The sequence below is a fragment of the Pristiophorus japonicus genome, chromosome 13 (assembly GCF_044704955.1).
Source record: "Pristiophorus japonicus isolate sPriJap1 chromosome 13, sPriJap1.hap1, whole genome shotgun sequence".
NCBI lineage: Eukaryota > Metazoa > Chordata > Chondrichthyes > Pristiophoridae > Pristiophorus > Pristiophorus japonicus.
Window position 1 is genome coordinate 105444568 of NC_091989.1, and position 20814 is coordinate 105465381.

General features: G+C 47.0%; 1 protein-coding gene across 2 annotated transcripts in view; it reads right to left on the bottom strand.

Annotated features, from left to right (window-relative positions):
* The window catches only part of ndrg4 (NDRG family member 4), a 205850-nt gene extending 186098 nt beyond the window's left edge, over window positions 1–19752 (bottom strand). The window contains exons 1-2 of one of the 2 annotated variants that reach the window (XM_070897802.1): window positions 19498–19752; window positions 13770–13887 (exon numbers count right to left, since the gene is read on the bottom strand). The gene's annotated coding sequence lies outside the window, so the exon portion shown is untranslated. The remainder of the gene's footprint in view (window positions 1–13769; window positions 13888–19497) is intronic. The other variant, XM_070897801.1, reaches the window with a different exon arrangement.
* Window positions 19753–20814: the final 1062 nt, after the last annotated feature.

Below are 20814 nucleotides of genomic sequence, written 5' to 3' on the forward strand. Positions count from 1 at the left end.
ATCCACTATTTCTAGGGCCACTTCCTTAAGTACTCTGGGATGCCGACTATCAGGCCCCGGGGATTTATCGGCCTTCAATTCCATCATTTCCCTAACACAATTTCCCGCCTAATAAGGATATCCTTCAGTTCCACCTTCTCACTAGACCCTCTGTCCCCAGTACATTCAGAAGGTTATTTGTGTCTTCCTTCATGAAGACAGACCCAAAGTATTGGTTCAATTAGTCTGCCATTTCTTTGCTCTCCATTATAAATTCACCTGAATCCAACTGCAAGGGGCCTACGTTTGTCTTCACTAATCTTTTTCTCTTCACATGTTTATAGAAGCTTTTGCAGTCAGTTTTTATGTTCCCTGCTAGCTTCCTCTCATACTCTATTTTCCCCTTCTTAATTAAACCCTTAGTCCTCCTCTGTTGAATTCTAAATTTCTCCCAGTTCTCAGGTGTGTTGCTGTTTTTTTTAGCCAATTTATATGCCTCTTCCTTGGCTTTAACACTATCCTTAATTTCCCTTGTTAGCCATGGTTGAGCCACCTTCCGAGTTTTATTTTTACTCCAGACAGGGATGTACAATTGCTGAAGTTCATCCATGTGATCTTTAAATGTTTTCCATTGCTTATCCACCCTCAACCCTTTAAGTATCGTTTGCCAGTCTGTTCTAGCCAATTTACGCCTCATACCGTCGAAGTTACCTTTCCTTAAGTTTAGGACCCGAGTTTCTGAATTAACTTTGTCACTCTCCATCTTAATAAGGAATTCTACCATATTATGGTCACTCTTCACCAAGGGGCCTCGCACAACAAGAATGCTGATTAGTCCTTTCTCATTACACATCACCCAGTCGAGGATGGCCAGCTCTCTGGTTGGTTCCTCGTCATATTGGTCCAGAAAACCATCCCTAATACACTTCAGGAAATCCTCCTCCACCGCATTGCTACCAATTAGGTTAGCCCAATCAATATGTAGATTAAAGTCGCCCATGATTACTGCTGTACCTTTATTGCACATCTCCCTTATTTCTTGTTTGATGCTGTCCCCAACCTCACTACTACTATTTGGTGGCCTGTACACAACTCCCACTAGCATTTTCTGCCCTTTGGTGTTCCGTAGCTCCACCCATACCGATTCCACATCATCCAAGTTAATGTCCTTCCTTACAATTGCATTGATTTCATCTTTAACCAGCAACACCACCCCACCTCCTTTTCCTTTCTGTCTATCCTTCCTAAATGCTGAATACCCTTGGATGTTGAGTTCACAGCCTTGGTCAACCTGGAGCCATGTCTCCGTGATGCCAATCACATCTGCTATCTGCGCAGTTAATTCATCCACCTTATTCCGAATACTCTTCGCATTGAGGCATAGAGCCTTCAGGCTTGTCTTTTTAACATACTTTGCCCCTTTAGAATTTTGCTGTAATGTGGCCCTTTTTGTTTTTTGCCTTGGATTTCTCTGCCCTCTGCTTTTACTATTCTCCTTTCTATCTTTTGCTTCTGACTCCATTTTATTTCCCTCTGTCTCCCTGCATAAGTTCCCATCCCCCTGCCATATTAGTTTAACTCCTCCCAACAGCACTAGCAAACACTTCCCTTAGGACATTGGTTCCAGTCCTGCCCAGGTGCAGACCGTCCAGTTTGTACTGGTTCCACCTCCCCCAGAACCGGTTCCAATGCCCCAGGAATTTAAATCCCTCCCTTCTGCACCACTCCTCAAGCCACGTATTCATCTGAGCTATCCTGCAATTCCTACTCTGACTAGCACATGACACTGGTAGCAATCCTGAGATTACTACTTTTGAGGTCCTACTTTTTAATTTAACTCCTAGCTCCCTAAATTCGTCTCGTAGGACCTCATCCCGTATTTTACCTATATCGTTGGTACCTATATGCACCACGACAACTGGCTGTTCACCCTCCCTTTTCAGAATGTCCTGCACCCGCTCTGAGACATCTTGACCCTTGCACCAGGGAGGCAACATACCATCCTGGAGTCTCGGTTGCGGCCGCAGAAATGCCTATATGTTCCCCTTACAATTGAATCCCCTATCACTATCGCTCTCCTACTCTTTTTCCTGACCTGCTGTGCAGCAGAGCCAGCCACGATGCCATGAACTTGGCTGCTGCTGCCCTCCCCTGATGAATCATCCCCCTCAACAGTACCCAAAGCGGTGTATCTGTTTTGCAGGGTGATGCTCGCAGGGGACTCCTGCACTACCTTCCTTGCACTGCTCTTTCTGTTGGTCTTCCATTCCCTATCTGGCTGTGTACCCTTTACCTGCGGTAAGACCAATTTACTAAACGTGCTATTCAAGTCATTCTCAGCATCGTGGATGCTCCAGAGTGAATCCACCCGCAACTCCAGTGCCGCAATGCAGTCCGTCAGGAGCTGGAGGCGGATACAATTCCTGCACATGTAGTCGTCAGGGACACCGGAAGCGTCCCTGAGTTCCCACATAGTACAGGAGGAGCATAACACGTGTCCGAGCTCTCCTGCCATGACTTAACCCTTAGATTAACCTAATTGGGCAACAACAATGTTAAAAGGTTACTTACTGATAAAGAAAAGAAAAAGAAAAAGAAAAACTACTCACCAATCACCAGCCAATCACTTACCCCCTTGGCTGTGACGTCACCTTTCGATTTCTTGCTACTTCTTTTATTCCTCCCTGCTGCAGCTGCACCGGTAGGCCTCCGACGCACTCCCGCCTCTCCGAACTCCCGCCGCGTTGGGCCTTTTATAGGCCTGCCTCCGACGCACTCCCGCCTCTCCGAACTCCCCGAACTCCCGCCGTGTTGGGCCTTTTATAGGCCTGCCTCCGACGCACTCCCGCCTCTCCGAACTCCCCGAACTCCCGCCGTGTTGGGCCTTTTATAGGCCTGCCTCCGACGCACTCCCGCCTCTCCGAACTCCCGCCGCGTTGGGCCTTTTATAGGCCTGCCTCCGATGCACTCCCACCTCTCCGAACTCCCGCCGCGTTGGGCCTTTTATAGGCCTGCCTCCGATGCACTCCCACCTCTCCGAACTCCCGCCGCGTTGGGCCTTTTATAGGCCTGCCTCCTACGCACTCCCACCTCTCCGAACTCCCCGAACTCCCGCCGCGTTGGGCCTTTTATAGGCCTGCCTCCGACGCACTCCCGCCTCTCCGAACTCCCGCCGCGTTGGGCCTTTTATAGGCCTGCCTCCGACGCACTCTCGCCTCTCCGAACTCCCGCCGCGTTGGGCCTTTTATAGGCCTGCCTCCGACGCACTCCCGCCTCCGAACTTGCATTTATATAGCGCCTTTCACGACCACCAGAAGTCTCAAAGTGCTTTACAGCCAATGAAGTTGGAGTGTAGTCGCTGTGTAAGGAAGAGGAAACCGAAGAGAGAGTTAACCAGACGCTTTCTCACACCTCCCAGCAACAGGTCTCAGAACACTGGTGGTGGGAACGTGAGACAATGGATCAGAGGTGTGCCGGTGCCCATGGTCGAATGTCTCACTGACCAGCAACTCCAACAAGGCTCGTTTTTTCAGTAAATCAAGCGAGCTAAACTTCAAGAGAAATGTCATTGTTAAGATTGAGTGCATTCAAACAGCAACCAAAGAAAGGTGCAATAACCAATTGAGCAGTTTAACGCAAACCCATGTTACCTTGTTTACACATTTGAAGAAACAGATCGGACAAATCTCTCTCTACAAAGTAATACCATGTATGTCATGTATGTAGACAATGTAGGGCACTGCGGTGGGAGACCTGAGGGTCACCTGCATAGGTGTGCAGAGCCCAGTATAAAAGTCTGCCCTCCATGCTTGTACCTCACTCTGGAGTTACAATAAATGGGGCTAAGATCACAACAGCTCAAGTACAATACTAGACCTCGTGGAGTCATTCATAAGAGTATTCATCATCATCATAGACAGTCCCTCGAACCGAGGATGACGTGCTTCCATGTCAAAAAGTTCACAGGTGTTTCATAGAAACATAGAAACATAGAAACATAGAAAATAGGTGCAGGAGCAGGCCATTCAGCCCTTCTAGCCTGCACCGCCATTCAATGAGTTCATGGCTGAACATGAAACTTCAGTACCCCCTTCCTGCTTTCTCGCCATAACCCTTGATCCCCCGAGTAGTCAGGACTTCATCTAACTCCCTTTTGAATATATTTAGTGAATTGGCCTCAACTACTTTCTGTGGTAGAGAATTCCACAGGTTCACCACTCTCTGGGTGAAGAAGTTTCTCCTCATCTCGGTCCTAAATGGCTTACCCCTTATCCTCAGACTGTGACCCCTGGTTCTGGACTTCCCCAACATTGGGAACATTCTTCCTGCATCTAACCTGTCTAAACCAGTCAGAATTTTAAACGTTTCTATGAGGTCCCCTCTCATTCTTCTGAACTCCAGTGAATACAAGCCCAGTTGATCCAGTCTTTCTTGATAGGTCAGTCCCGCCATCCCGGGAATCAGTCTGGTGAATCTTCGCTGCACTCCCTCAATAGCAAGAATGTCCTTCCTCAAGTTAGGAGACCAAAACTGTACACAATACTCCAGGTGTGGCCTCACCAAGGCCCTGTACAACTGTAGCAACACCTCCCTGCCCCTGTTTTCAAATCCCCTCGCTATGAAGGCCAACATGCCATTTGCTTTCTTAACCGCCTGCTGTACCTGCATGCTAACCTTCAATGACTGATGTACCATGACACCCAGGTCTCGTTGCACCTTCCCTTTTCCTAATCTGTCACCATTCAGATAATAGTCTGTCTCTCTGTTTTTACCACCAAAGTGGATAACCTCACATTTATCCACATTATACTTCATCTGCCATGCATTTGCCCACTCACCTAACCTATCCAAGTCACTCTGCAGCCTAATAGCATCCTCCTCGCAGCTCACACTGCCACCCAACTTAGTGTCATCCGCAAATTTGGAGATACTGCATTTAATCCCCTCGTCTAAATCATTAATGTACAATGTAAACAGCTGGGGCCCCAGCACAGAACCTTGCGGCACCCCACTAGTCACTGCCTGCCATTCTGAAAAGTACCCGTTTACTCCTACTCTTTGCTTCCTGTCTGACAACCAGTTCTCAATCCACGTCAGCACACTACCCCCAATCCCATGTGCTTTAACTTTGCACATTAATCTCTTGTGTGGGACCTTGTCGAAAGCCTTCTGAAAGTCCAAATATACCACATCAACTGGTTCTCCTTTGTCCACTTTACTGGAAACATCCTCAAAAAATTCCAGAAGATTTGTCAAGCATGATTTCCCTTTCACAAATCCATGCTGACTTGGACCTATCATGTCACCATTTTCCAGATGCACTGCTATGACATCCTTAATAATTGATTCCATCATTTTACCCACTACTGAGGTCAGGCTGACCGGTCTATAATTCCCTGTTTTCTCTCTCCCTCCTTTTTTAAAAAGTGGGGTTACATTGGCTACCCTCCACTCCATAGGAACTGATCCAGAGTTAATGTAATGTTGGAAAATGACTGTCAATGCATCCGCTATTTCCAAGGCCACCTCCTTAAGTACTCTGGGATGCAGTCCATCAGGCCCTGGGGATTTATCGGCCTTCAATCCCATCAATTTCCCCAACACAATTTCCTGACTAATAAAGATTTCCCTCAGTTCCCCCTCCTTACTAGACCCTCTGACCCCTTTTATATCCGGAAGGTTGTTTGTATCCTCCTTAGTGAATACCGAACCAAAGTACTTGTTCAATTGGTCTGCCATTTCTTTGTTCCCCGTTATGACTTCCCCTGATTCTGACTGCAGGGGACCTATGTTTGTCTTTACTAACCTTTTTCTCTTTACATACCTATAGAAACTTTTGCAATCCACCTTAATGTTCCCTGCAAGCTTCTTCTCGTACTCCATTTTCCCTGCCCTAATCAAACCCTTTGTCCTCCTCTGCTGAGTTCTAAATTTCTCCCAGTCCCCAGGTTCGTTGCTATTTCTGGCCAATTTGTCTGCCACTTCCTTGGCTTTAATACTATCCCTGATTTCCCTAGATAGCCACGGTTGAGCCACCTTCCCTTTTTTATTTTTACGCCAGACAGGAATGTACAATTGTTGTAATTCATCCATGCGGTCTCTAAATGTCTGCCATTGCCCATCCACAGTCAACCCCCTAAGTATCATTCGCCAATCTATCCTAGCCAATTCACGCCTCATACCTTCAAAGTTACCCTTCTTTAAGTTCTGGACCATGGTCTCTGAATTTACTGTTTCATTCTCCATCCTAATGCAGAATTCCACCATATTATGGTCACTCTTCCCCAAGGGGCCTCGCACAATGAGATTGCAGGTCCAAACTAAATCTTGAAGGGTGGAAAATGCCTGTGCTTGGATTTTTTTAACTTGTGGTGGCCGTTGTGCACTAGCCACAACACTGGCTTGACAGAGCTAGGTCTTGGTCCAGTGTCAAGACGACTGGAGACCTGCTCTGCTGCACGGACCTAGTGTGCACACATCCAGCAGTGTGGGCTGGCCCGTGCTGCCCCTGGATCCTCGCCTCTTCTGGGCCCCGATCTCGTCCCTGTACAGCTCCTTCGCCCCGATCTCGCCACTCCTGATGTACCTGCCCACGCTACAATCATTGACCTGGATCTTGGTGACGTCCTTCTTCACTGCCGTTGTTCTCCTGCTCCAGCACATACTGCTCCCTGGAGTGGTACGCCGCCACGCTGCTCCTCCCGCTCCCCGGCCAGCTCCGATGATGCTCACAGGCCGGGGGCCACGCAACTAGCAACAAGATTACGAACTTTCACGCAAAAAGGACTAACGTTGGCGCATTAGAAAAGTTCTCAGAGGGTGAAGATTAGGAAGCTTTTACGGAGCGGCTCAACCAATATTTCGCAGCAAACGACCTGGTAGGCGATGATCCGGCCAGGCTGGCAGATAAGCGCAGAGCTATCCTGTTGACCAGTTGTGGGCCCACAGTCTACGGCCTCGTCAGGGACTTGCTTGCACCAGAGAAAACAACGACCAAGTCATATGAGGAGCTGAAAGTGCTAATTCGGGATCAACTCAAACCGCAGGAGAGCATCCTCACGGCCAGGCATCGATTTTATACACACCGTGCCCAGAGGGCCAGGAAATCGCGAAGTACGCTGCCGACCTCAGGAGGCTGGCAGGACTGTGTGAATTTGGCGCATCCCTCGCCGATGCATTGCGAGGCGTCTTCGTAATTGGCATCGGTCATGAGGCCCTTCTGCTGAAACCAGCGTCATTCTGCAGAAGGCCATCAGCATCAGCCAGGCATTCATGACCTCAAGCTGCAGCTCCAAGCAGATGATGACTCACTCTCAGGACTCAAACCCGGCAAGTACTGTAAATAGAATGGCACCTTTCACAGGCAGAACTGTTGAACGTGAATCTGCCCAGGGCAGAGCGTACGGGCCCCCTAGTCCTTTAACTCAGCTGAGAGGTGCAAACGTAAGGCGAGTAGCACCATGCTGGCGTTGCAGAGGTAATCACAGGGCTCATCATTGCCAGTTCAGAGACTATGTGTGCAAAGCCTGCAGCACAAAGGGTCACCTCCAGTGAATGTGCAAAAGAGCTGTGACTCACCATGTAGAAGAGGCATCAACACATGGCTGTGAATCCAGCTTGGATTACGAGGAGATGGCTAGAGAGGAAGCTCAGTCCCAGGACTAAGTGTATGGAGTAAATACCTGCACCATAGATTGTCCGCCAGTGATAATGGAAGTCGAGATAAATGGCATTCCAGTCTTCATGAAAGTGGACACCGGGGCAAGTCAGTCAGTAATGAGCCAGGAAGCCTTTGAGAGGCTGTGGAGCGATCAAGCTGAACGACCCAAGCTGGTCCCGGTTCAGGCAAAGCTGCGCACCTACACCAAGGAACTGATGTAAGTGTATCCCATGATGACGCGGTGCACAATTTACCGTTGTGGATTGTTTCAGGTGATGGACCAACGCTACTTGGAAGAAGATGGATGGGGAAGATTCATTGGCACTGGGAAGACTTCATCCCTCCAGCGATCGACGTCCCCCGTGCTCAGAGGCAAAGCAAGCCCCCACCTTTGGTTGAATCAGGCACCGGAGAGCAGATCCGCGCAGCCCCCGAGGCACAGACCGCTCATCACGATTGCGTGGCGATGATTTGTCCGAGACGACCCGAATGCACTTTCCCGGTTTCAGTGGCAGGACTCCCGGGGAGGAAAATTGGATCCGAGGGTGCCTTCCCAGCTTCAGTGGCATGGACAGGGAAAAGATAGCGTCCAAAGCACGAGGTGCAGCGCTAATGGAGCAACGACACGTGGTTCCACGCAAGGAAGACGCTTGGGGTAAAAGTAGTAAGGCCATTTTAACATTGTTATTACCAGTTTAAGTGTATCTAAGGGTTAAGTCATGGCAGGAGAGCTCGGTCGGGTGTTATGCTCCTCCTGTACCATGTGGGAACTCAGGGACGCTTCCGGTGTCCCTGACGACTACGTGTGCGGGAAGTGTGTCCACCTCCAGCTCCTGACGGTCCGCGTTGCGGAATTGGAGCTGAGGGTGGATTCACTCTGGAGCATCCACGATGCTGAGAATGACGTGAGTATCACGTGTAGTGAGTTGGTCTTACCGCAGGGAAAGGGTCCACAGCCAGATAGGGAATGGAAGACCAACAGGAAGAGTAGAGCAAGGAAGGTAGTGCAGGGGTCCCCTGCGGTCATCCCCCTGCAAAACAGATACACCGCTTTGGGTACTGTTGAGGGGAATGACTCATCAGGGGAGGGCAGCAGCAGCCAAGTTCATGGCACCGTGGCTGGCTCTGCTGCACAGGAGGGCAAGAAAAAGAGTGGGAGAGCGATAGTGATAGGGGATTCAATTGTGAGGGGAATAGATAGGCGTTTCTGCGGCCGCAACCGAGACTCCAGGATGGTATGTTGCCTCCCTGGTGCAAGGGTCAAGGATGTCTCGGAGCGGGTGCAGGACATTCTGAAATGGGAGGGAGAACAGCCAGTTGTCGTGGTGCACATTGGTACCAACGACATAGGCAAAAAAAGGGATGAGGTCCTACGAAACGAATTTAAGGAGCTAGGAGCTAAATTAAAAAGTAGGACCTCAAAAGTAGTAATCTCGGGATTGCTACCAGTGCCACGTGATAGTCAGAGTAGGAATCGCAGGATAGCGCAGATGAATACGTGGCTTGAGCAGTGGTGCAGCAGGGAGGGATTCAAATTCCTGGGGCATTGGGACCGGTTCTGGGGGAGGTGGGACCAGTACAAACCGGACGGTCTGCACCTGGGCAGGACTGGAACCAATGTCCTAGGGGGAGTGTTTGCTAGTGCTGTTGGGGAGGATTTAAACTAATATGGCAGGGGGATGGGAACCAATGCAGCGAGACAGAGGGAAACAAAAAGGAGCCAAAAGCAAAAGACAGAAAGGAGATGAGGAAAAGTGTAGGGCAGAGAAACCCAAGGCAAAGAACAAAAAGGGCCACTGTACAGCAAAATTCTAAAAGGACAAAGGGTGTTAATAAAACAAGCCTGAAGGCTTTGTGTCTTAATGCAAGGAGTATCCGCAATAAGGTGGATGAATTAATTGTGCAAATAGATGTTAACAAATATGATGTGATTGGGATTACGGAGACGTGGCTCCAGGATGATCAGGGCTGGGAACTCAACATTCAGGGGTATTCAACATTCAGGAAGGATAGAATAAAAGGAAAAGGAGGTGGGGTAGCATTGCTGGTTAAAGAGGAGATTAATGCAATAGTTAGGAAAGACATTAGCTTGGATGATGTGGAATCTATATGGGTAGAGCTGCAGAACACCAAAGGGCAAAAAACGTTAGTAGGAGTTGTGTACAGACCTCCAAACAGTAGTAGGGATGTTGGGGAGGGCATCAAACAGGAAATTAGGGGTGCATGCAATAAAGGTGTAGCAGTTATAATGGGTGACTTTAATATGCACATAGATTGGGCTAGCCAAACTGGAAGCAATACGGTGGAGGAGGATTTCCTGGAGTGCATAAGGGATGGTTTTCTAGACCAATATGTTGAGGAACCAACTAGGGGGGAGGCCATCTTAGACTGGGTGTTGTGTAATGAGAGAGGATTAATTAGCAATCTCATTGTGCGAGGCCCCTTGGGGAAGAGTGACCATAATATGGTGGAATTCTGCATTAGGATGGAGAATGAAACAGTAATTTCAGAGACCATGGTCCAGAACTTAAAGAAGGGTAACTTTGAAGGTATGAGGCGTGAATTGGCTAGGATAGATTGGCGAATGATACTTAGGGGGTTGACTGTGGATGGGCAATGGCAGACATTTAGAGACCGCATGGATGAAGTACAACAATTGTACATTCCTGTCTGGCGTAAAAATAAAAAGGGGAAGGTGGCTCAACCGTGGCTATCTAGGGAAATCAGGGATAGTATTAAAGCCAAGGAAGTGGCATACAAATTGGCCAGAAATAGCAGCGAACCTGGGGACTGGGAGAAATTTAGAACTCAGCAGAGGAGGACAAAGGGTTTGATTAGGACAGGGAAAATGGAGTACGAGAAGAAGCTTGCAGGGAACATTAAGGCGGATTGCAAAAGTTTCTATAGGTATGTAAAGAGAAAAAGGTTGGTGAAGACAAACGTAGGTCCCCTGCAGTCAGAATCAGGGGAAGTCATAACGGGGAACAAAGAAATGGCGGATCAATTGAACAAGTACTTTGGTTCGGTATTCACTAAGGAGGATACAAACAACCTTCCGGATATAAAAGGGGTCAGAGGGTCTAGTAAGGAAGAGGAACTGAGGGAAATCTTTATTAGTCGGGAAATTGTGTTGGGGAAATTGATGGGATTGAAGGCCGATAAATCCCCAGGGCCTGATGGCCTGCATCCTAGAGTACTTAAGGAGGTGGCCTTGGAAATAGCGGATGCATTGACAGTCATTTTCCAACATTCCATTGAATCTGGATCAGTTCCTATGGAGTGGAGGGTAGCCAATGTAACCCCACTTTTTAAAAAAGGAGGGAGAGAGAAAACAGGGAATTATAGACCGGTCAGCCTGACCTCAGTAGTGGGTAAAATGATGGAATCAATTATTAAGGATGTCATAGCAGTGCATCTGGAAAATGGTGACATGATAGGTCGAAGTCAGCATGGATTTGTGAAAGGGAAATCATGCTTGACAAATCTTCTGGAATTTTTTGAGGATGTTTCCAGTAAAGTGGACAAAGGAGAACCAGTTGATGTGGTATATTTGGACTTTCAGAAGGCTTTCGACAAGGTCCCACACAAGAGATTAATGTGCAAAGTTAAAGCACATGGGATTGGGGGTAGTGTGCTGACGTGGATTGAGAACTGGTTGTCAGACAGGAAGCAAAGAGTAGGAGTAAACGGGTACTTTTCAGAATGGCAGGCAGTGACTAGTGGAGTGCCGCAAGGTTCTGTGCTGGGGCCCCAGCTGTTTACATTGTACATTAATGATTTAGACGAGGGGATTAAATGCAGTATCTCCAAATTTGCGGATGATACTAAGTTGGGTGGCAGTGTGAGCTGCGAGGAGGATGCTATTAGGCTGCAGAGTGACTTGGATAGGTTAGGTGAGTGGGCAAATGCATGGCAGATGAAGTATAATGTGGATAAATGTGAGGTTATCCACTTTGGTGGTAAAAACAGAGAGACAGACTATTATCTGAATGGTGACAGATTAGGAAAAGGGAAGGTGCAACGAGACCTGGGTGTCATGGTACATCAGTCATTGAAGGTTGGCATGCAGGTACAGCAGGCGGTTAAGAAAGCAAATGGCATGTTGGCCTTCATAGCGAGGGGATTTGAATACAGGGGCAGGGAGGTGTTGCTACAGTTGTACAGGGCCTTGGTGAGGCCACACCTGGAGTATTGTGTACAGTTTTGGTCCCCTAACTTGAGGAAGGACATTCTTGCTATTGAGGGAGTGCAGCGAAGGTTCACCAGACTGATTCCCGGGATGGCGGGACTGACCTATCAAGAAAGATTGGATCAATTGGGCTTGTATTCACTGGAGTTCAGAAGAATGAGAGGGGACCTCATAGAAACGTTTAAAATTCTGACGGGTTTAGACAGGTTAGATGCAGAAAGAATGTTCCCAATGTTGGGGAGGTCCAGAACCAGGGGTCACAGTCTGAGGATAAGGGGTAAGCCATTTAGGACCGAGATGAGGAGAAACTTCTTCACCCAGAGAGTGGTGAACCTGTGGAATTCTCTACCACAGAAAGTAGTTGAGGCCAATTCACTAAATATATTCAAAAGGGAGTTAGATGAAGTCCTTACTACTCGGGGGATCAAGGGTTATGGCGAGAAAGCAGGAAGGGGGTACTGAAGTTTCATGTTCAGCCATGAACTCATTGAATGGCGGTGCAGGCTAGAAGGGCTGAATGGCCTGCTCCTGCACCTATTTTCTATGTTTCTATGTTTCTATGTTTCTATGTTTCTAAAGGAGGCCAGCAACCCGCCATTTTTGAATGGTTACCAATTTCAAACAGTTCAATGTAAAAGTCCAGCTGTAACGAGCAAAATGTTGTTGAGCGATGTCAGCTGCAAATTGCAATCAGCCAATGCCACGGGCCAGAAACAGTAAACTGCGCCTATGCTCGCAGTAGGCTGCCATCACCCACCACCTGGTAAACCCGCTCGCCACAACGGCAATGCCCAACAGTGAAGGGTCACCCGCATCGGCTCTTCCGAATGGGACCTGGACCAGCTAGGATTCCAAACTAGAGAGTGCTCACAACGGTGCCCTCAAGGAAAGTGAGTCAGCAGTCCCCTGCGAACTGCTAGACAAGACGGGGAAGTCCCACCGTCGCTTAGATGAAACGCTCACTCATTCAGACCGCTTCCCAGGGAGCAGCAGCGACACTGCAAACGTAAAGGACAGGGAGGTCACAGACATATCAGCTGTCTTTGGGTCTGCCCGACACTAGGAGTAACGGCAAGAGGCCTGAGCTCCGGCAGCCCGAGCAAAATGAGCTCACCTCGCCCACAGACCCACCAGCATGGGGCGCTGCGCTGCCACCAGACGACCCGGATCTCATCCGGCCGTGCTGGAACTAGACTGGCCTTGTGTACCTGTACTGATATACCTGTACTGATCATGTAAATGTACCACACAAAAAGAAACGCAACTGTAATCCACCCAACAAATGTACTAAGATGTAAATGTAAAACCCATGTGATGAACTTGAATGCAACTTGCTTTACCCTGCTAAGTAAATAGTGCAAAAAAGCTTGTGAATAACCTATCCCCTGTTTAATAAACTCTGTATAATTAGAGAGTAACAATTACCCTGATTAACAATTCAGTGAACAATCTTCACCTGACTGAACAAACAACTCTACAATTAGTGGATAACTCTTACCCTGATAAATAAGCAGTAACTTCATACAGTTACACAGCACACAACCCTTACCCTGCAAAATCAACAGAAACCCCATATAGTTTAGTGAGTAATTCTTGTCCTCCTGAATAAGTAACAACTCTGCAGTTACACAACATTTAATCCTTAACCTGTTTAATAAACAACTCTGTAGAACAAACACCATGACTGCCCTTTAACAGCTCTCTGACCTTTTAGTGCTAACAGGGCTGAGAAAAGGTCAGGAGAGTGGCACTAATTGATAGCTCTGTCACAGGCATTATGGGCCAAATGGCCTCCTTCTGTGCTGTAAGATTCTATGATTCTATGAAACACTTTGCATGATTTGTAGAATAAATATTCACTTAATTTTCTCTGCATTTATACTTGCCTGTGCTGTAATCAAGTGGAGTGGCTGCTTCTTCAAGCAGATGCTCGAAACTCACCTTCAGTGTCATGGCCTGAAGTCTTTCAATTCCTCCTTCCAGCCCAGTAGGTGTGATTCACACAATCCAATAGTGCCAACCAACCCATTTTAGCGGAAGGTTTTCTTTGAGATAACATCTGCGAGAAATACAGGGTAACGTAATTTATCGTCCCATTTCTTCTCATGTGAAAGACTGAACAGGCTGTAGAAAAGCAAAGGCTGAGAGGTGACCAAATAAAGGTCTTTATAATTATGAAGGGGTTTGATAGAGTAGACATAGCGAAGATGTTACCACTTGTAGGGGAGACCAAAACTACAGGCCATAATTGCAAAATAGTCACTAATAAGTCCAATAATGCATTCAGGAGAAACTCCTTTACCCAGAGAGTGGTTAGAATGTGGAACTTACTACCACATGGAAGTAGTTGAAGTGAAATGCATTTAAGGGGAAGCTATATAAGTATATGAGGGAGAAAGGAATAGAAAGATATGTTGATGGGTTGAGATGAGGCAAGCAGGGAGGAGATTTGTGTAGAGCATAAACACTGGCATAGACCTGTTGGGCCGAATGGCCTGTTGCCCTGCTGTAAATTCCAAGCAATTCCCAAGAACTGTGGACTGCACCATGGAGTGGTAGATGTATGTTGACACCCAGGATCCTCCACACAGCGGGTTACTCATAGGAACAGGAGCTGGCCATTCAGCCCCTCGGGCCTGTTCTGCCATTCAATTAGATCATGGCTGATCTGTATCATAACTCAATCTACCTGCCTTGGATCTGTAACCCTTACTACCCTTGCCTAACAAAAATCTATCAATGCCATGTTTTTAAATTTTCAATCGACCTAGCCTCTACAGCTTTTGGAGGCAGAGTGTTCCAGAATTCCACTACCCTTTGTGTGAACAAGTGCTTCCTGACATTAACCCTGGATGGCCTAGCTCTGATTTTAAGATTGTTCCCCCTTGATCTGAACCGTACTGCGGGCAGGTTGAAGTGAGCACAGGGATTTTCTAACAGAATAGGAAAGGGCACGTCAAAATACAGCACAGGTTCCACATTGGGTAAAGCTCCCTTCATACTGCCTCATAATGCACTTCAGGCTCAGGTGCAAGGGTAAGATACAATGGTAAAATCCCTGTTCTATTTCCCTACCAACCACTCCTATGTCAGATACAGCACAGATAGAGAATAGCTTTCTCTGTTTTGGCCAATCAAATACTCCCAGTGCAGTCATAGAATGAGTTGGACACAAAGTAAAGCTCCCTCTTCACTGGCCAAGAACATTAGTTAGCGCAACCCCTCACCCGACATTGCCACTCCCACGCACATCATCCCAATGGTCTCTCTGAGTTTCCGACGATCTTCCATCAAAGTTACGGTGGCCAATCAAGAGAACCCCACCCCCGAGGTAATTCCTGCCGTGAAAGTTTAGTGCCAACTCATGCTGGGTAGTTTTTCTACTATGGATTTGTGCCCAATAGGAACCAGTTTGAGACCATTTACACTCATTTTAGGCAGCACCCCTTCAGCTGACAGAGTTGCGAAGAAAATCCTGCATAACGACAATCACTCTACTCCAAAAGTAAATAATTGTGGGAAGCACTTTCAGATGCTTCAATATGATAAGACACGATATAAACAAACATGTCTTTTATTTATCCCACTGTTTGGGCTGCATTTGAACCCTCGATCCCACAGCCGAAAGACCAGCCAACGTCTAAACATATTGATAAGAACATAAGAAATAGGAACAGGAGTAGGCCATACGGCCCCTTGAGCCTCTCTGCCATACAATAAGATCATGGCTGATCTGATAATGGACTCAGCTCCAGTTCCCCGCCCGTTCCCCATAACTCCTTATCGTTTAAGAAACTGTCTATTTCTGTCTTAAATTTATTCAATGTCCCAGCGTTCACAGCTTTCTGAGGCAGAAATTCTCACAGATTTACAACCCTCAGAGAAGAAATTTCTCCTCATCTCTGTTTTAAATGGGCGGCCCCTCATTCTAAAATCATGCCCTCTAGTTCTAATCTCCCCCATCAGTGGAAACATCCTCTCTGCATCCATCTTGTCAAGCCCCCTCATAATCTTATATGTTTCGATAAGATCACCTCTCATTCTTCAGAATTCCAATGAGTAGAGGCCCAACCTACTCAACCTTTCCTCATAAGTCAACCCACTCATCCCCAGAATCAACCTAGTGAACCTTCTCTGAACTGCCTCCAAAGCAAGTATATCCTTTCATAATATGGAAACCAAAACTGCACGCAGTATTCCAGGTGTGGCCTCATCAATACCTTATATAGCTGTAGTAAGACTTCCCTGCTTTGATACTCCATCCCCTTTGCAATAAAGACCAAGATACCATTGGCGTTCCTGATCACTTGCTGTACCTGCATAATATCCTTTTGTGTTTCATGCACAAATACCCCCAGGTCCCGCTGTACTGCGGTATTTTGCAATCTTTCTCCATTTAAATAATAACTTGCTCTTTGATTTTTTTCTGCCAAAATGCATGACCTCACACTTTCCAACATTGTACTCCATCTGGCAAATTTTTGCCCACTCACTTAGCCTGTCTATGACCTTTTGCAGATTTTTTTGTGTCCTCCTCACAAATTGCTTTTCCTCTCATCTTTGTATCATCAGCAAACTTGGCTACGTTACACTCCGTCCCTTCTTCCAAGTCGTTAATATAGATTGTAAACAGTTGGGGTTCCAGCACCATTTATCTCGACTCTCTGTTCTCTGTTAGTTAGCCAATCTAATATATTACCTCCAACCCCATGAACTTTTATCTTGTGCAAAAATCCTTTTATGTGGCACCTTGTCAGATGCCTTCTGGAAGTCCAAATACACCACATCCACAGGTTCCCCTTGCACTGCCTTGATAAATGTCGGACAAATAAATATTAGTTCAAACCAGACTGCAGGTTCAGTCGTAACCATTACATTAACAGTGATCGCAGCAGACGTAGTACAGTGGCCTGGCACCAGAGAGCAGTAAGATTATGGAAATGCTCATTTTTATCTCAGCCACACTGTTGTGAGGAAGGGCCAAAATGAACTCCTCCCTCCCCAGGCAGGAAGGGAAAATTGTTCCTGAGCTGCTCTGACGCATTTCTTAGCTGCCAAACCTAATGCAAGCAGCTTGAGCAGAGGACAGACATTGATGATGAGGTCTAACACCACCTCCAGTGTGCCAGTGCAGCCTTCAGTCACCTGAGGAAGAGAGTGTTTGAAGACCAGGACCTCAAATCTGGCACCAAGCTCATGGTCTACAGGGCAGTAGTGATATCTGCCCTCCTATATGGCTCAGTGATGTGGACCATATACAGTAGACACCTCAAGTCGCTGGAGAAATACCAACAACGATATCTCCGCAAGATCTTGCAAATCCCCTGGGAGGATAAATGCACCAACGTCAGTGTTCTCGCTCAGGTCAGCATCCCCAGCATCGAAGCACTGACCACACTTGACCAGCTCCATTGGGCGGGCCACATCGTCCACATGCCCGACACGAGACTCCCAAAGCAAGCGCTCTACTCGGAACTCCTACACAGCAAGTGAGCCCCAGCTGGGCAGAGGAAATCTTTCAAGGACACCCTCAAAGCCTCCTTGATAAAGTGCAACATCCCTCTTTTGAGAACTATCGCTTGCTATTTACACTTTCACTCTGCCTGACCCTCGCTGCCTCATTCACTCTGTCACTTTTGCTGATTGACCCCGTTTCCTGTAGTTGGCTTGTTTACCGTGGCCACCCTTTCCTCCTTCCTCTCTGGCTGCATTCCTCACTTCAGCATTTGTTATTGGTCTCTAAAGGAATTCTGCTCCATGCTCATTGCCATCTCTGTTTTGGATCTGTCAACATCTCTCTCCAAACTGTCAATCTTCCAACCACAGCCTCCTCCGCCTGCACTCGGCATTAAGCCTTCGCTGGACCAGATCCTTTTTCCAAAATATTCTGATATTCCTCCATTCTCTCCTCTTCATCTCCATGCCATTTTAAAATGATCCATAAAGGTACTAGGTTGCCCCAGTGTCATCAACAGAAAAAAACAGATTTACACGTTCCTTTTTTTTTTTAATGGGCACAATTAATAAAGGAACTTAAACATAAAGTGTACTTTTCAACAAAACAAAAGGAAACTTAGAAATTGAAATCATAACATTGGTGTCTGTCTATTAGGCATTATTCCTTGAGGTGCCCACCAGTCACGGAAGGCATCTCAACTCCATTGTCGCTTCAACAGTTCAACGGTTTCATATTTGCCCACCTGACCCATTTCTGCTCACCCATTTTTAGTCCTGACATACGTGCTTCTACTTCTATTACAGTCTATGCATTTCTGAATGTCAACTCATGTAGGTGTGTGTACACATTAGAAAGAAAGACAGACTTGGATTTATATAGCGCCTTTTCACGACCAATGGACGTCTCAAAGCGTTTTACAGCCAATGAAGTACTTTTGAAGTGTAGTCACTATTGTAATGTAGGAAATGTGGCAGCCAATTTGCACACAGTAAGCTCCCACAAACAACAATGTAATAATTACCAGATAATGTATTTTTTTTGTTATGATGATTGAGGGATAAATATTGGCTAGGGCACTGGGGATAACTTCAAAATTGTACCATGGGATCTGTTAAGTTCACCCGAGAGAACAGACGGGGCCTCGGTTTAACGGCACCTCTGACAATGCAGCACTCCCTCAGCACTACACTGGAGTGTCAGCCTTGATTTTTTGTGCTCAATTCCCAAGCTTCTGACTCAAAGGAGAGAGTGCTACCCACTGAGCCACAGCTGACACTGCAAAAGGGTCAGGTAAAAAGGAATAGTTCAGTCCTATATGGTACTGCAGGGAGTGTGTCCGCATTTCTATCATCGCTTGTGCATGTACAATTCACCTTCATCTTCTACTGTAATGCTCTGTGTGTGCATTCAATGTTAGCTCCTGAAGATGTGCGCCGTCAACGGAGGCTCGCCCATCACAGCAGAGGAGTTACTATCTGACCGCAGGGCAAATTGTACTGGTGCTCAAAACTCATTCCACAACAAAAGAGCTTCACTAAGTCTAAAGTAATTGCAGAAAAGTTTTAAAACACAATGAACATAGCAATACAAGGTCCTCATAATGTTTCAAAAACAGTTGTTAAAAGGGTAACGTTTTCCCTTTCTGCCACCCTCGCTTTAAGGTGTTGATTCCATGCTGGGGTGCGAGTTGCACAGGGACCAGCTGTCTCCTGTTCTTAGCTCAAGTGGGGAATGGTCAGGAAAGCTGGTTTATTATTATGGGGGAACCCTGTCCTCACCCAGCAGTCACACGCCTGCACTTCCCCCCCCCCCCCCCAGTGGACACTGTCCAACAGCCCTGGACTTTGGGGGCAAACCCAGGTCAGCCCCAGGCTCTTATTGGACGGGTAACTGAGACCGGAGTTATACTGCAGTCACACCCGAGGCAGTACCCTTACAAATGAACTGCGAAACACACACACACTTATATATCCACTGCCCCTAACGACTTAAATTCGATTGTTAAACGGATTGAAAACAATGAGAAAAAAACTAGGCTTTCCAACCCAGCGGACATCGAAACACTTCAAACCCGAGGGCTTTGCACAAAGTTGTGAGACTGAAATCTGCCCGCCTATCTACTTCAGCCCACTGTCCGATAAAACGAATGGGACGGCAGCAGCGAGCAAAATCCGTCCGCCCATTAATACCGAGACCAGCGCAAATAAATACCTCAGTCCCGCGGGAAATTCCGCCCACTCCGGTCGGTGCGACTTGTCCCGGCTCGGGATCCCGGGCCCCGGGCCACCTGCCTGGGAAGCGAGGGGAGGCTGTCCCGCGCGGCTCGGGGGTCGCAGATCCCCCGGGGGCTGGGAGGCACTCGGCGTGCGAGAGGTTGCCACTCGCTGGTCACTCACTCACAGTGACAGCCCTGCGTCAGTGACCTGGGACACACAAAGAGACAAGCAGGGAGACACCCATCCCGACAGCATCACTGCCAGACACCAGTGATGCTCACAGCCAGTCTCCAATAGACACCCAGCATCTACTTACAGCAAAACATCCTCACAGTCCACGAGCACTCAGATACACAAGTGACTGGCATTCATTCTGCGGGAGTTAATAAATGCAGGAGAGCTATCAGTGGACTACATACAAGTTCATATGTTACCTATACTCAGAAATAAGTGACAAAATAGGCGCAGGCAAATACAGACGCATCATTTCCAGTCCATGTAAAATAATGGCATCGATTGTCTGAAGCCTGAGGGTCATCTATACAGCAATAACTTAGTTAAAGGGTTTGTTCTCTGATCAGTGGGCTGTGACAGATAATGTTCCCCGGGGATTTGTACTGGGCCCTCGCCTTTTCACCATATATATTAATGACTCGGATGATGAATAGAGAGTCGTATATCCAAGTTTGCAGAAGACACTAAGTTAGGAAGCACAGTAAGTTAACAGCACTCACCATGGATTTAGAAGGGGAACAATTTTATGGATTTAATATAAGTTTTTTAAAAACATGGTAATTGAGAAAATAATGGGGCTTAAGATAGTCAAATGTCCAAACCTGATGGTCTCCACCCCAGGGAAATTAAAAAGAAACAGGTAAAGAAATTGCTTTAGTCAAAACATTTTCAAACTCTCCAGATTCAGAAATGTTGCTTTTGGATTGTAAAATTGTAAATGACGCTCCATTATTTGAGAAGGAAGGGAGAGGGAAACCAGATAACTACATCATCACCATAGGCAGTCCCTCAGAGTCGAGGATGACTTTACCTGTATATCAATAGCAACCGTGGGCAAATTACTGCAATCTATCGTCAGAGACAGAGTTAATAGGAACAATGGGAAATGCTTGCACTTTTCAGTCTGGAAATGAGGTGGTCTTATAGCGGTGAATAAGATTGCTGAGGGGATATTATTTTAAAATAAATTGTGGGAGTAGAACTGGGTTCAAACCAGTCAAAGGTAGTTGTAGGACTGATAGCAAGAAATTCTCCTTCATACAAAAAGAGTGATCAATATGTGGCAGAAACTTTCAGA